We start from the raw sequence: 17,055 nt of genomic DNA on the forward strand, positions 1-17,055 counted from the left end.
CTGGTGGTGATGAGCTGTGGAGTCAGATCAGATGTGTTTTCTCATATGGCCTACTGAAAAATAGGAGGAGACTATTTTGGATATAGTCCAAGGAGCATGCCAAGCAGAACAAAGACGATATGAGCTGAAGGAGTATTAGGAGACGAGTGATTGTAGTAATAGTAACATAGTTAAAAGATACACATAGAACTCACGCTGCAAGAAGAGTTAGTGTGATTTCAAGAAGTGGATTAGAGCTAGGTCTTGGGAATATGTAAATGCAGTGGCTGATCTATTCTGATGACAAAGGTACTGTCACTGGATAAAGTAATAACGAGAAACTGGGCCACAGAGATATAAAATATTCTTGTGACAGACTAGAAATCAAATAAGTTTTATATACATTCTGTTAAATTAGATTTTCCAAATCAACTAGACTGTGATTACAGATCTGATATTTATAGATCACTCAAAAATTTCTTAAAATGCTACCTAACACTTTGAAAAGGTGACAGCCCACAGCAGAATTACATTTAAAACATCTGCAAAGCCCTGTTGAAAGTACAATCCAGGTGCAAAAAAAAACAACCAAAAAACAATTATTGCACAGGTATGTTTGTCATGCTGTATCCATCCCTTTGCTTATGTTTAGCTGAGCTGTACCTTACTCTACTTCTAGATAAAACAGTGGAATTTTTAAGAAATTTCAAAATTGTCAGGCAAAGGTTCTGGAATAGCTTTCCAATTCTGCATTAGATTAAGCCAAGAGATAGCCAGGCATCAAATCTGTCAGTTATCAGATAAATAAAAAAACTTTTCCATACAAATGTGTTACTTTAACCAGCAGTTGAAAAAGCATTCTCTTTTCCACTTCAGAATTTCTAGCATATTAGAAATTTTTCAGTACAGATACAATGCACTGGGTTGGATATTAAAGATCTCTGATGTACTCATTTCTCCTAAAACAAAAAAATGTTGAATGTCACAGATTCATACATTCCAAAGAGTTGTGTGATCCTTACACAAACCCTAAACGTTTAGCTTGTCATTTAAGTTATATCATGAACCTGGGCTATGTTGTCCAGGTGATACGGATGATCAGTTTCCTTTGATTAGCCTTGTTTTTACCCAGTTCTGCCACAAAGGCACATGCTGATACTTGCAATAGAAATATGGAAAGAAAAAAAAAGAAAGAAAATCACACACACAAAAAACCCCTAACCTAAGAGCTTCAATTAGAAAAAGCCTGAAAAACTAAAAGCTTTCAGGCAACACCTTTATCAGTAACCGTTTTTGTCTACCCATCAAGGTGCTTACATGCTCATTCTACAGCGTGGAAGAGATGAGCCAGCAAGTAGGAAACTGCTTGGCCTTCACAGGGGTAATTATTACTGAGTAAAAACCTAATCTCTGCCCTGTTCTCCTTCTTCCCTTTCTCCAGCTGGCAGCATAAACTTTTGTCCTCGCAGTAAACAGCCATACCAACAGTTTCTCAAACTTTCTTACAAAAGAGTACTTTGTTTTACCTAATTATAAACCATTATGCATATTTTAGTATTTAATTATTTCATGTAATTACCAAGTCCTTATGGCTCTCCTCTGTGTGACGCGATCTTTGTATTCACTCATTTACTTATTTATGTTGAAATGATGGCAGAAATGAACAGCAGCACTCATTGTTCTGTAATCTCATCAGCTCATACAAACTAATTCAGGTCAGGCTGCACCACGTTTTGATGCTCTTCCAAAACACAAAGAGGGGCTGCTCTAGGTTAAGTTGGTGATCTGCAGTTTGATAATTCATCTAATGTGACTTAACTTCATATGGACTGGAAGACACCAAATTGCTGCAGAAACTGCTCATAAGATAAAGTGGATTCCAGCTCCTGACCAAATTTTACTTCCTCAGAAGGATTTTTTTTCCCACATAATGTCATTATCATAGAATCATAGAATGGCTTGGCCATTGAAAAGGGCCACAATGATCATCTAATTTCAATTCCCCTGCTGTGTGCAGGGTCACCAACCACCAGACCAGGCTGCCCAGAACCACATCCAGCCTGGCCTTGAATGCCTCCAGGGATGGGGCATCCACAACCTCCTTGAGCAACCTGTTCCAGTGCGTCACCATCCTCTGAGGGAAAAACTTCCTCTAACATCTAACCTAAACCTCCCCTGTCTCAGTTTAAAACCCTTGTCCTATCACTACCCACCCTCGTAAACATCCATCCCCCCTCCTGTTCATATGCTCCCTTCAAGTACTGGAAGGCCACAATGAGGTCCCCTGGAGCCTTCTCTTTTCCAAGTTAAACAAGCCCAGTTCCCTCAACCTTTCCTCATAGGAGAGGTGCTCCAGTCCTCTGATCATCTTAGATCTACCCCCTGTTTGTATAAATACCTGGGATTGCCCCAACCCAAGTGCAGCACCCTACACTTCGCCTTATTGAACATCATTAGGTCTCCATGGGCCCACTTCTGCAGCCTGTCCAGATCCCTCTGGATGGCTTTAACAGATGTATAAAAACTTGAATCACAGAATCACAAGGTTGGAAACGACCTGCAAGATCATCCAGTCCAACCACCCTCCCATTCCTATCAGTGCCACAAGCTACTAAACCATCTCTCGTAGCTCCTCATCCAGGCACCTCTTAAACACTGCCAGGGACGGCAACTCCACCACCTCCCTGGGCAGGCCATTCCAGTGCCTGACCACCCTTTGAGAGAAAAAGTTTCTCCTAATACTAAACTCTTGCCACTCCCACAGACATCCAAAGTACCTGTGGAAGAAGGTGCTCTCTGAAATGAGAAGGGGCAGCAGAGTGTGTTCCAAAGCCTCAATTTGATCACTCTTTTAACCACATACTCAAAATACGGACTGGAAGGTACATAAAACTCTCCAAAGGGCTCCAACTTGCACCATGCTGCAGACTTCAATACAGAGAACTAGCCCTTCGATTCTGCTCTTTAAATGTGGAAGTCTGTTCCAGAAACTAAAAAGCATGGGAGAAGAAAGAACAGGGAGATCCTCTTCTCTTCCAAATCCTCAGCTCACCTATCTATTCCTGTAACACCACAATTTTTCTATTCCATTTAAATTTTTGAACTGCTCTGATCTCTGGACCTTTTTCATTTGGTCTTTTACAGCAATTCTTTTACTTGGCAATTTTTTTGCCAACTGTTTAAAAATGGTCTTAAAAAACAGTTTATTTGTTTGCTTGTTCTTAGAGCCAGTTGTTTGTTTTCTAAAGAAAAGACTGTTATTTCTATTAGGTCCACAAAAGTTTATTATTTCTATCCAGATCCAGCTGCAGCAGTACTCCGTATTCATAATTATTATGAAATTAACAAGGTATCACAACTAGGAAGCATTATAATGGAATTGCAGTCCATCTGTAAGACACGCAGCTCTAGATTGTGGAAACAGTGTTGATGAACAAATATATATATATATATGTATGATTGCTATTAAAAATTTGAGGACTATGCCAGAGAACACAATAAACACTTTTCAGCAAAACGAGGACCAGCAAATGAGCTTGGGTGGATGTTTATTATTGTTTATATCCAACCTAAATCTACCCTCTTTGAGCTTGAATTCATTTCCCCTTGTTCTATCACCTCAAAGGGAAAAGGTTTCAAGCTCAAAGCAGATAGATTTAGGTTGGATATAAGGAAAAGTTTTTTACAGTGAGGATGGTGAGGCCCTGGAACAGCTTGTCCAGTGACATGGTTGATTCTCCACCCCTGGAGACTTTCAAGGTGAGGCTGGATCAGGCTCTGGGCAACCTGATCTGGCTGTGGTGTCCCTGATCAGTGCTGGGGAATTGGAGTAGATGGCCTTCAGAGGTCTCTTCCAACTCTAAGGATTCTATGACTCTGTGATTTATTCAGATATTCTCATAATGGTATGGTGAATCTTAAGACAAATTTAAATAAAAAAAATCAGACTTGCACAATATCTACTAAACTGCTTATGTATCTCCTTTGTGAAACTGTTTCAACAGATAATAGGAAAAATACACTGCTACTTACATTCTCTAACTTCAATAGGCATTTATGCATTTATTTTAATGTGTATATCTGTTAATTTAAAATTCTTTAAAATCTTTTTATGTAACTGCTCTCCATGCAAGCAAAGTGTTACAAAATATAAATGAACACGTATTATACATTTTAACAGAATTAATGCTTTTATCAAATTAGATGTTGTTTTGATGGCTCTGCTGTATAGCCATGCCAAACAAATGCTTCAAGCTGAGGGAAAGTAATGCTTAGAAGAATAAAATCACAGAGCACAGTGAAATCCTAAACATATTTGCAGATGAGAGGGAAAAAAAAAGTCAGTATTTGGAAATTGTGATGATGTCTGCAACAGTTTTATTGGTCAGAGACTTACTGCAAGGTTCAGCACAGCTAGAAACTTCTAGACAGAGAGGAACAAGACATTAAGGCACACAGGTAGGAACTGCATACTGCAATTCAATGCAAATCTGCAAAAAGGGAGACGCGTGCTGTGTAAGTATTCCTGATATCTAATAAGGGAACCATGAATAGTAGGAGCACACAGGCAATTAGGTTAGCCTTGTTATAACAGGAATCACAGAACCTACAAGATCAATTAGAAGCAGTAGCCACATTTTTAAATTTAGGTGGCTTAAGACAGTGCAGATCATGTTCCTGAAATTACACATACATATGTACTTTATTTAATTATTCAGTTTATATTTAATAATCTCATAAGCATAGATTCAAGAGGACTTGAGGGGTCTGCAGCTCTGAAAACATGGGACCAGTTCACAGAGGAAGATAATTTGGAAAGCCAGAGCAAATACAAACAAAAAAAGAACATGTATTTATACACATGCATATGTATAAATGCAATAAAGAGACATATATAGGCATATGTAATGCCCAAGAAACAGAGGCAAAAAGGAAGTACAAGGCTATATGCCTGGTTATATGTGCCTTGAAAAAATAACACCAAAGTGCAGTTCATTTTAAAACTGTCCTTATTCCATAGGCTATATGCGAAACATCATGAATGCTTGCAATAGAGTACTCTTTCCATTTCCAGGAAATGGATACTCTTTCCAGTTCCAGTTGTTACTGATTCCATTTGATTCCTGATCCCAAAACCAATGGCAGCCAACAATTTTTACTTCTCTAATTCATTACTTCTATAAACCCAATTTTAGAGTGAAAAGCTTATGAGTAGATAACCCTTTGAAGCAGGCAGCAACAGTTTAGTTGATTTCAATAATACAATTTTGATTTATACCAGCTGAAAGTGTTCATCTTTGTGTTTAACTTCTGTTTCGCATAACTTTATATTAACACAAAACAATTTAGCTCAAATCTGAAATAGAAATTTTATGGTAATGGTTGCTTTTGAAGTAGTTTTATGTTTGTTCTAAATGACCAGATACTAGCAGTTCCCAAATGTAACTTTGAACATTCAAATAAAGAAAGAGCTATTATCTATTGATGCCAGCAGATGTGCAAAACCACAAGCGATTTGCAGTGAGCATTGACTGGGTTTCATTATCAGCCTATGGGTCAGGGTAAGCTCAGATTCACACTACAATATAATTAAAGAATTGAAAAATAAGGCTGGAAACAATTTTGAGAGGCTTTTATGCCCTCCTTTGTTCAAAGGCAAAATCAGCTATATCACTTGTGACACAGATTTGTCAAATATATTATTAAAGACCTGCAGTGTGAGAGGCTGCACACATTACAGTAGAAAGCATTTCCTAATTTTCCCTTGTTTTTTCCCTGCTGTTTGAGATCACTCATGTGAAAGACGTGGAGGGAAAAATCCCATCCTCTCTGCAGCAGCCTTCAATATAGGTGAAAATCAGTTTTAGTAAAGGAGAAAAAAAAAAAAACAATAAACAAAAACCAGAGCTTGTCTTCTGGTTAAAAATATCCATTAGAAAAGATTTATCATTAAAAAAAATGTTTGTTGAGTAAACCAAGATTTCCCTAACAAAGTGTAAGTTTTGTGTAGAAAACCCAGGTAAGCTCATAGAAAAATAAAATGCTGTTTCATTCAAGGAAAGCAAAACTTCACTTTTTACCTTTTTTTCCTCTCATGATCCTTGGCTCTATCTCATGGAATCACTGTGCTGTCACCACTTGCTACATTGCAGGGATGAAAGCATCCCTTAATCATCACTATCACTGCATTCCGTTATTAATTTTTCAATAAGTAACCAAGACCATTCCAAAAAGGGAGGAACACTCATCCAGCCTTCATGAGGGGGCTACATTTTAGCCAGATTTCCATCTCTGCATTATAACTCCTTTGAGAGATTCCATTCACTCTTTTTTTGGCAGCAAAGAAAACGAGTATTGGTGTTTTTCCTTTTTATATTAATATGCATATATTATCTTTTTTTAAGCTCTATTTTAGGACTATTTTCCATCTCACATTCAGGCTCTAAAACTTGAAAGATCAAGTCACACCTTTTTTCTTTATATGTTCATGAATTTAATTTTTACTAGAGTATGGAGGTTTTGAGATCTTACTTTTAAAAAAAATCATGTTATATTCATAGTTTACTTTAAATGACTACTACAGGTTTTTCATAGCACTGACTGTAGTTAGCAGTCTGAAACTTCTTGCTCCTCCTACTTTTGCTCTTTGATATGCTTACTTTAAGTCATTTTACCACAGGAAATGAAATCTTTTAACTCCCATGCAGATGTCCAGAGCTATATGAGAATAAGTGAAAAAGATGTTCTTATTTTGAAGATGGCTTTCACCTTCCTGCTGTTATTCTTCTTTGAATAGTTGCATCCAGAAGTGATGAGGCATTCAGCCTTTGTACTTCGCCTTTCATTTCACAGTCCAGTAAAATTGTTGACACACTCACCACACGTTTGAAGTGAAAAGTTATAATCAGGTAAATGGGATGCAGTCATGTTCTTGGCACATAAAAAAAACAAAAAAGTAAAGATGTGTCCCTGTTATCTTTGAGACCTATAAAAAGTAGGAGACCTTATCATAAGAACTACTGGACATTCGTTCCAGGTCAAGCTCTAAGCTAATGTTTTCTTGAGCATACTGACTTCATGCTGCAGCATAGCTGGAGGGCAGCTTGGCACAACACTTACCTTGCATCTTTTCCTACCTACACAGAAGCTTCTCTTATGTTGCTGAAATACCATGCAATAGACACAGTCAGAGGTATTAACTTCTACTTCCATTCAGCAGTAGTTGCCACCTCTTGTTTCTCCTCCTCAAATCTCTGCCAGCTGAAGTGCATCTGGCATTTCATAGCCTTCCAAATTGCATAACATAAGTCATTGCTATGCAGATTGTCTAAGTATCTGCAAAAACTGGAGTTGGGAACTGGCAGTGTTTCTGCCCAGATCAATGCTATTTGGTAAAGGCACTTGGTTCAGCACTCCTGGCGTGACTGGGCAGCCTGTCCACAATTTCCACAAGCAAACAACCATATCATATCTGGCTCACCACATCTAGCATCTTCAGGAAGGCTTCTAAGCCTACAGCCCTTGGTTTGTACCTCTCAGCTGGCAGCAATCCTAGGCTCAGCATGCTGGTGGTTGAGACGTTCAGCTGGTGGCTGATTGATTGAGCAGTCTGAGTAATTTAGGTCAGAAGGGACCTGAAAGCCATGCTCACTTCAAAGTTAGATCAGATTGCTCAGGCTGTTTTCCAACTGAACACTGAAAATCTCCAAAGATGAGACTGGATGCCACAGCCTGCCTGGGCAATCTGTCCCAGTGCTTAGAGCTGAGGTAAAAAATGTCCCTCAGTGCTGGTCATGATGCATTTCCCTTATTTTAACTTGTGACCATCACATTTTGTGCTTCAACCCTACACTTCTGAGAAGAATCTTGGTTTGTTTCCGAAACTCTTTTTTTTCCTGGCTAAGCAAAGTCAGATCATGTGTGCAGGGCTGTGGCCCCTTGCATTCTCTGAGCTGAGCTCTTCATACTTTTTAGACATTTCTCTTGGGTGGTGTGAGGGTTTGAAACTGGACAGAATACTCCAAGTCTGGTCTTCTGAATGCTAAGTAGTGGGATCACTCACTTCACTTGATTTTCTGGTTATGCCCTAAGACAGCCCTGTACGTGGTTAGTTTTCTTTGCAGGCCCTTTGCTGCAGAGCTATCACCTAGCCAATTAATTGTGCCAGCCTTCACTGCTGCTCTAGGCAAAGGACTTTGCATTTGCCGTCACTGGACTCTGTGAGATTGCCATGAACCTATTCCTCCAGCTCATCAAGGGAGGCCACTATGTTGTCGTGGTGTTCAGCTGTAAGAGAAAACCTGGTAAGCTCCTGGAAGAGTATCAAAGAAAGTTCTACCTCTGGTCTGGCCAAAAAAAAAAAAAAAAGCCTTTAATTGTAGCATTAGTGACAAAACCAAACACACATAGCCTTGTCTGAAACTGCCTACCCCTTTCTGCACTGTTTCATTACAGCCAGATATCTTTGCTAACATTTACTCTGCAAACAGCCCAAGAGGAAGGCCAGCAGAAGGATGGCATTTATATCTTGGAACCACTAGAACAGAAAACTTCTCATCTATTGAAGCTCCAAATGAGCTGTTTTCTTTTTTCTTTCCAAAGACAGTAAGACCAGTCTTAGTCACGTGCACACGCCTTTCTCAGCTGCGATAAGCAGAGCTCTAGTTTTCATTAACCAATGTTCAGCTCTAGAAGACGCTCCCAAATGGAGTCTTAAAACTGGAACAACTGAAGTAGTTTCCAACTCGCAGCTTGATGCATCTGCTTAGCAGGTCTTCTTAACTGACAAGTCAACAAGATTTTTCCATCTTTTCACAGCTTATAAAATGTCAGACCTGCATTGTTTCTGAGATAGGGTAGCAAGAAACTTGAGCTGGTGCCCCTTGAACATGGTTCCTTCCAAACTGCTCCACAGAAGAGATGAAATTACTTCCTTTTGCAACCACTGAAATGATGGGGGGAAAAAAAAGAAAAAAAAGAAAAAAAGAAAAAGATAAGAAGTAGATGTTCTCTACTTATTTATTCGTTTTAATTTAAGCTTGAGGTTTGAGTTCTGATGCTTTTTTCAGAAAATAGAATCTATCGGAGCCAGCGTGTCTGAGAATCTGTTACTTTGTAAATCAAGTCTTTTAGTAGTTCATAGACCCTCTATAATAAGGAGATTCTTGATGTATTATTTATCTTAAATAAATCATGATTTAATTTTTCCACTGGAGATAAATCCATTTGGTGTTGCATCAGTTCCAGGAGGAAAAAAATGAAAGAAATTGTTTCAGTAAAGCAGTCCCCTTGTTCCTGGAATTAAAGTTTCACTCTGTACACAGCACTTGTATGGTGCTTAGTTTACTTCTGCTTATTGTAGTTGAACCATATGGATTTTTCCATATGGCTGGGGGAATGTTCTTTTGTTATGTTATATTTTGTTGAAGTTTTATAATATGTTGTTTCTATGTTCTTCTACCATACTTTTCTCATTGCAAATTATGAAGAATGATTTAAATTTAATGGAAAGTTTTTGAATACCAGACAGTCACGTCAAGGAAATTCAGGAGGAATGAAAGTAAATGGCCCTAAGAACACCTAATTTAGATTCTCTGGAATTTTTTTTTAATTAATTTTTGAAATTCTGCATGTAACTAAGATAAGTAGTGCATTAACAAGTTTTCCACTAAGCTTACTCAATTTGTATTCTGTTATGTTACAGAAGCAAATGCTAGTTGGCAATATTGTCCCCTATCCTGAATGACCTCTCTTTGAGATGCAAAATTTTTCCAATTTCACAACTTCTGTATGCACACAGTAACATCTAGAGCTCTCTGAATGACTGAAAAGTAGAAAGATTTTTTTGTTGTTGCAAGTATACACAGGAGAGACCTATTTCTCCAAGCAAATTAAAGCAATCATGCACATTAGGGCTTAGTCAAATCTAAATGCGATCTACCATCAGCTTGGCTGCTGAGCCTGCAGAATGCTTCTGCACACTGAGCATCCTCAGGGGCTCTTAATAATGTTCTCCAGCAACAACAACAACAAAAAAAGGTAGATATTCTGAAACACACTTTCTTTTCCTATTTTTTTATGGGAAAGCTTGCTCCCAGAAAGCTCTTCAGTATAACCAACAGTATAAGCAACACTTTGGCAATTATGTCTATTTAATATACCTCCTAAACAATATAAATAGCCATAATCTCAGCATCTTTCTTTGCAGAATTGCAAAATTGCAACTTACACTACTTACTCAGCCCAAATCATAATAAAAATTATATCATCATTTGACCAAATTTCACAAAGAGAAAAGCAATTGTATAAAAATCTAAGGGTATGTGAAGGTCAAATCAGTTGCTCAGAATTATAAAATTGTTTTAGAATTGTTTTTTCTCCATCTAACAAAGTCCTATGTCATATAACACAGTCTCTGTTTTTCCTAAACATACAATGTTCTCTCTTCTTTTATGCCATCCAGACCCATTTGCTGTGAAAACACAACTTTGGAGAATTTTATGCTGCCACTCTGTTCTTTTAGTTTCACCTTTAGAAGTGTGAGAGCTTTCTCTGCATCTTCTAAGGCAAATGAAGGCTCCTGCAAATCCACCTGATGCCAAAAAGAGATTTTACCATTAATGTTACTGGGTTATAAGCATTGCTTCTGTGTATACAGCTTACTCACCTTATCAGCTTATTTACTTCCCTATCCTCCTCTGCTGCTCTTTTCTCCCTCGTCAATTTAGGCAAATTCAAGGCACTCTACTATGCCCAGAGAATGAGGACGCACTAAATAATGAATACTCTAATGTAAAATTTCACTTGTTTTCACTGTGTAGGCAGAATACAGAAATATCACTGAATATGTTTTGTTGCGGATAACCCATTTGTTAAAACATTTAGGGCAAAGCAGAGCTGATAACGTCCAGCAGAATTATAGACTCAGCAAATTGCATAGCTCCTCTTTTGATAGCTTTAGAATAAATACCATCCTAATAGCCTGAAAAGTATTGACAAAGACCTGTCTTGGCTTGTCTGGTCCATTTAAACTCTTATTTTAGGAATAATTTATGATAATATGTTGAAATAGGGCTCAGCTCTTCATTGAAGCCTTTGTTAGAAGAATTAATTAATTCAGTGCACCCAACTTACCCAGTTGATGCTTCTGAAAAGGTAGCCCATTCTCCAGAAAGTCCAGAGGTTGAGGATCTTCCAGGTAACTGTATTCAGTGCTTTACTGCTGCTCACATCAGTCAGTGCAGCAGTGATGGACAGGCTGCTCACACTGGCTGGCTATGCCATGTCGCCATAAATGATTCCATTCATTACCTTGAGTAAATACTTAACTGCTTGGAAGTGATTGCAAACACTCCAGACTTCTTAGTTTCTTACCATGGTCACAAACTGTCCTTCTTCCCTAACATAGTTACAATCCCACAGCAGGACAGGACAGCTATATATAGCATTTCCACATGAGTCTCAGAATAACGTAATACATAGAGGACTGAACAATGGCACAGATAAGATGACTATATAGTAATTTTTGAAGATATTATGGTGCCTGACAGTATTGTTAGGGGATACTTGCTAGGGATTATTCTGTGCAATTGCAGCAGAAACATTGATTTACTCACGTTCTCATCTTCCAGATTGTGCACTTTTTTTTTTTTAAATCTTTGGATAGTTGAGATACCTGGTAGCCAATGGTGGGACAAAGACATCCTCAGTCATAAGGTTAGCAGTAGGTGGGAGCCACCTGAGAGCCTGCCATGAGATGGTGAGCTGACACATTTATATGTTCAAGGACATTTGTAAAGAAGGTTAAAGAAGAAGCTCTGAATAAAAGCCAGGATTTTGGAATAACTGATTATTTTACCAGCAAGAATGTAAACATAACTTGTCACATACTGGAACAAGCAGTTAATGGGAAAGGTCACTACAGCAGTGACTTGAGACAAATTAGACAAGTGGTGAATTGAACTGCAAGTGAAAGGCTGTTGCTTTGGTAATAATAAATACTGGAAGTGAGTATAACTGGAAAATCAGAAATGAAAAGATCAGATTGGTTTATAGGAATTTATATTTCACTTTGGTTTACAGTTTATTGCACTGAAATTTATCATCTTCTGTTGCAACCCTACTCCAAACTATCCTGGGTAACATTCGGTAGTCAAAAGGTTTGAGATTCCATCTGGGGTAAATCAAGGTGAAACAACACCGAACGATCAGTTAACACTTTTATTCAAATAAGGAATAGCTTCAAATTTACCTGAGGAACTTGATCATTGGTGCCATATAATAAGAAAAGCCCTGTTAGTGATAAGCTATGATTATATGCCTTGTGTTATGTTCTTACGCACCTTCAAAAGAGAGAGAGAAAGATAGAAATAGAAAAGTGAGTCACCACCTTTGGATCCAGCGATGTCAAGACAGATCAGGGTTGTTCCTCTGGTGGTGGACATGCACCCTAACTGGCAGTCTTCAACTCACAGCTTCCCTGAAAGGGGAAGCTCACTCTTTCTTTAGAACATCCCAGAAATGAGTCTGGGCCTTGAGCAGTCCTCAGGCCCCTGTAAACACTGTGATTGAGGTCTGGCCTTACGCCTGCACAAGCATTGGCTCAGAGGGACTTCAGGGGGATTTCGTTCTGTCCCTACCAAAATGTTCACTTAGATGACTCTCCTTGGTGCACAGCCACAGTTTATCTCCCTCCTCCACTACATTTGCCTGTTGTAATTCAGCAGATCTGCACAGACTTCACAAGATAAGGAAACCAGTCGGGAGGAATACCTTGCCTTTACAAGGCTCCATATCCCATTAAGAGGAGTCTTCTACCAAGTGTTGGGGGACATGAGCCCTTTTCCTTCTCAGTCTCTTACATCTTCATTTTATACTTTATGTGCATTGTCCTTGAGAGCAGCTCGGCAGAGAAGGACCTGGGGGTCCTGATGGACGAGAGACTGAACATGAGCCAGCAGTGCGCTCTGGCAGCTCGAAAGGCAAATGGGATCCTGGGCTCCATCAGGAGAGGGGTGGCCAGCAGGGACAGGGAGGTGATTGTCCCTCTCTACTCGGCTCTTGTGAGGCCCCACCTGGACTACTGTGTCCAGGTGTGGAGCCCTCAGTACAAGAAAGACATTGAGATTTTGGAAAGGGTCCAGAGGAGGGCAACTAAGATGATCAGGGGACTGGAGCACCTCCCCTATGAGGACAGGCTGAGGGAGTTGGGCTTGTTCAGCCTGGAGAAGAGAAGGCTGCGGGGTGACCTCATTGCAGCCTATCAATACCTGAAGGGAACCTACACCCAGGAGGGGAGTAAACTCTTCAAAAGGGCTGACAACAGCAGGACTAGGGGAAATAGTTTTAAGTTGAAGGAGGGAAGATTTAGGTTAGATGTTAGGGGGAAGTTCTTTACAAGGAGAGTGGTTAGGCCCTGGAACGGGCTGCCCAGGGAGGTTGTGGATGCCCCGTCCTTGGACGTGTTCAAGGCCAGGTTGGACGGGGTCCTGTGCAACCTGATCTAAATGTGTATGTTTGGTGGCCCTGCTAGGCAGGGGGGTTGGAACTACATGATCCTTGAGGTCCCTTCCAACCTGGGTGATTCTGTGATTCTGTGATCTAGAGGAGATTCTTAAAGCTACTTCATTAAAAATGGCACAGGTAACCTGATGAGGCTACTAAAAGCATTTTGATGCCTAACTGCCACGGGAATAATTTGGACTAGGCTTTAGAAAGCTAGACAAGTAGTTGTCTTCATGACTAGGTCTCCAGATGTCTCTCATCCTTAGGTGACACTGATTAGTAAGGTGCATTTTCACAATTGTCTCACAAAAGGAATTTCAGCCTTTCTTTCTATGTCAGAAGTAGTTGGATGTTGTAAAGTTATGAGAGCTGGCAAAGGGAATAGTAGCATCAATTCTATGCTCAGAAGTGATTGAGATACCTGGACACTCAGCACTTGTTGCCAGCAGTGACTAAACAAACAGAAGCCCATTTGCAGATTGGAATTTAAGTTGGATTAATTCCTCTGATCTTAATCTCCCAGTTATATACTCCAAATGGCTCGTGAGTGTGCTTTTAAGTGACTGCAGCAGAGTTGCAGGTGTGCTAGAAGAGACAGCCAGATACCTTTGTCCCTCACTCTCATCTAAATGCCTCTAGGATCTGAACACAAAGCATGCCTGATCCCAGGTGCATACATTTTTAACATCTAACACATGCAAGGCCGGGCCACCTGCTGGAACTCTTCTCAGAGTTTTTGGCTGGAAAGCCAAAGTTTTTAGTCCAAACATCAGTCCAAACATCTGCCTGAAAGCAGTTGAAGGCAGTTGTACCACAGCCACCCCAAGGCCTGGCATGCTCTAGAAGAGCACTTCCCTGTGCCTCCTGGTGAAGCCACGCACAAGACACTGGGCTAAGTGGTGCAACCAGAGGAACTCTGTCATCATCTCTGATCTCTCCTCCCACATCATCCCACTACTACCAGTAACCAAAATGTTACACACTATTGCTTAAGGCTGCAAATAGTAGAATATTTTTCAGTAGACTGACAGTTTAGATCCAGCTTGATAGAAAGTCTTATTTCTCAGTGTAGCATACTTGAATAGCTCTATACGTGATCCCAACACCAAATTTCACCAAAAGGGAAAGAACATTTCTTCCATTTCATCCTGTCTCATTCAGAGCAGACCTGCCTCCCTGTATCACAGCTTTGAACTGATCTGGCAGAACTTATGTTCCTGCACCAAATACATCAGGCCAATGCAGCACGAAACACAACATGGCTGTGGCTTGGCACATTTGAAAGGTCTTTGACAACTGTGATTTTCTTCCCTTTGAACACAAGCACAATCCATTTTCCATGTTGTTTTATTCTTTGGCCTCCCCACTGAGTCTGCTGTGAGGTAAAGTCACAGGGATTAGGGGCATTTGGAGGTAGGGAAATAGAGAGTGAAAGGACAGCAGAATGAGTTCCCCACTTAGATCAAATTTTGTACTTCTTTGTTGGAACTGTTCTGAACTTTATCGAAACTTTGATTATAACTAGGGATAAATCTCATTCTTTTGATCTAACGTGGCCTAAAGCAAATTTAAATATTAAGGATTCTTTAGGAAAAACTTGGAATTTCTGCTTTTTTCTGCTCTTCTCATTAAAAGCTTTATTACCATCCTAGTGTGTGATATAAGCAGTTGCTCCACTTTTATTCTAACTAGTACTTGAGGTCTGTTTCCGTATTTTTCTAGGGAATAGATATATAATGGCTATTGGTAAGGATGATATTCTACCTCCATTATAACAACTAACTCTTTTTTGGTATAAGCTCATTTTAATCATAGCTAAATTCCAAAAGAAACAGAGTGCATATTTTGTGAAAAGCACATGGCCCTTCCTCCAGATCTTCAGGATCCTCTGCCTGACCGCTTATCAGGTCAGGCCCCCACATGAAGCCTCAGATGAAAGAAAATACAAAGAAAGGAAAAAGTCTTGGATTCCTCTTCAACACATTTTGTTACTGACAATACAGACACTGATTATTCCCCATTAGAAATGAAAATACGAGCTTTAAAGATAAGGCTCAAAGCCAAAACATTTTTTTCTTTCTCCCCACAGCTGTTGTGTGATGAGCATCCACACAACGTAGTTTGGTCCCATACTGCAGTTTCAAATATTAACGTTTTCCTCAAAGTCATGGGAGGTAGTCCAGAAATGAAAACCCACTGTCTGTTCTATCTGCATCAGACCCACAAACGTCTTTTAAAACTGGCACATTTATACTGCGTTTCCCAAGCTACCATTTTGCCAGGGTGTGCTGACAAAACTCCAAACACCTACACTATTTCTTAACATATAAAACCTTTACATATTTGAGAACAGCATCTCATACATTGCTAAACATTCATTCAGTCTTCACTTTGTCTTGAAATTGAATTCAACTCTCCTCAGAATATTCTGAAATGTATTACATCCAATACAAAGTAGCAGCACTGATCAAGATCAGACATAATTTCTCTCTCAGTCTGGCTGATACTGTCATTAACTATTGCGATGATGCACTGACTTCAGTTAATGCAATACTGATGTTCATTTGCCTGTAATCATGCCCTGTATTAGTTTGATTAGACCTACTGAATGTCTGGTTGATGACAAAACCCCATTGATTACACATGGTCTGCTTCTCATTTCCAGTCAAGCTTTCTGCCTTGAGACATGAATAGTTTCATTAATTAGGTGATCCAAGCACGTTGACAAGCATTCAAGATAGTCAGGTTCTGGCATAATACTCCAAGTATTATAGATTCATTCTCCATAGTCAATGAAAATTCGGTTATTCGTTTAAATGAAACCTGAATCAAATCCGCTTGGTGTTCCTTATATTTGATTATGGTCCCAGAATATATACAGCACAAATTCCACCTACGTTTAGAGGCAGTTATGCTTCACAAGGAAAGACACCGATTATTTATCTGGAATATCAAGAAGTATGAAACGTAAAGAAAATCCCTAAAGAAATCTAAATAACAAGAACAAAACATGACTAGCTAAAAGGTAGATCTTCACAAAAAGTTGTGGCTCTAAGTCACTATGGTAATTTGAATTTTCTAACACTTTGAAAACATCTGAAGTAAAATGTTTAGGACAGTTCGTTCCTATGTTGGCATTGCCCAGCAAGCATGCTATCTTGCATTCCTCCTCTTTTCTTTGTTTTCCTGTCAGATTGTAGAGATCATTTTCAAGTATTTTCTCCAAATTAGGGTTGTAGAGCCTTTCTGGATGCTACTCTTCATCCTAAGACTGAAATCAGTGGAAGAGGGCTCCCACCTGTCTTGTAACTGGAAACGGCCTTTTTTTTTCCTCCTCCAAAAACAATCTAATCCCCAAATCCACAGTGGTATTTAAATAAGGCAGAGCCTGATCCAGCAGTAGATGTTCTTCTCAGGAAGCACCAGGAGTGGAGCTGCTCCCCAGGGCAGGAGTAGCCAGGAGTTGGGGCTGACTACAGCCTGACTGCAGGGCTGGAGGGATGGCGGGCTCTGCCAACAGCCCAGGCCCATCAAAGCAAAACAAGGAATCAGAAAGTCCAGAAAGTCCAGACA

Source organism: Lagopus muta, chromosome 3, assembly GCF_023343835.1.
Source record: "Lagopus muta isolate bLagMut1 chromosome 3, bLagMut1 primary, whole genome shotgun sequence".
NCBI classification, from domain to species: Eukaryota; Metazoa; Chordata; class Aves; order Galliformes; family Phasianidae; genus Lagopus; species Lagopus muta.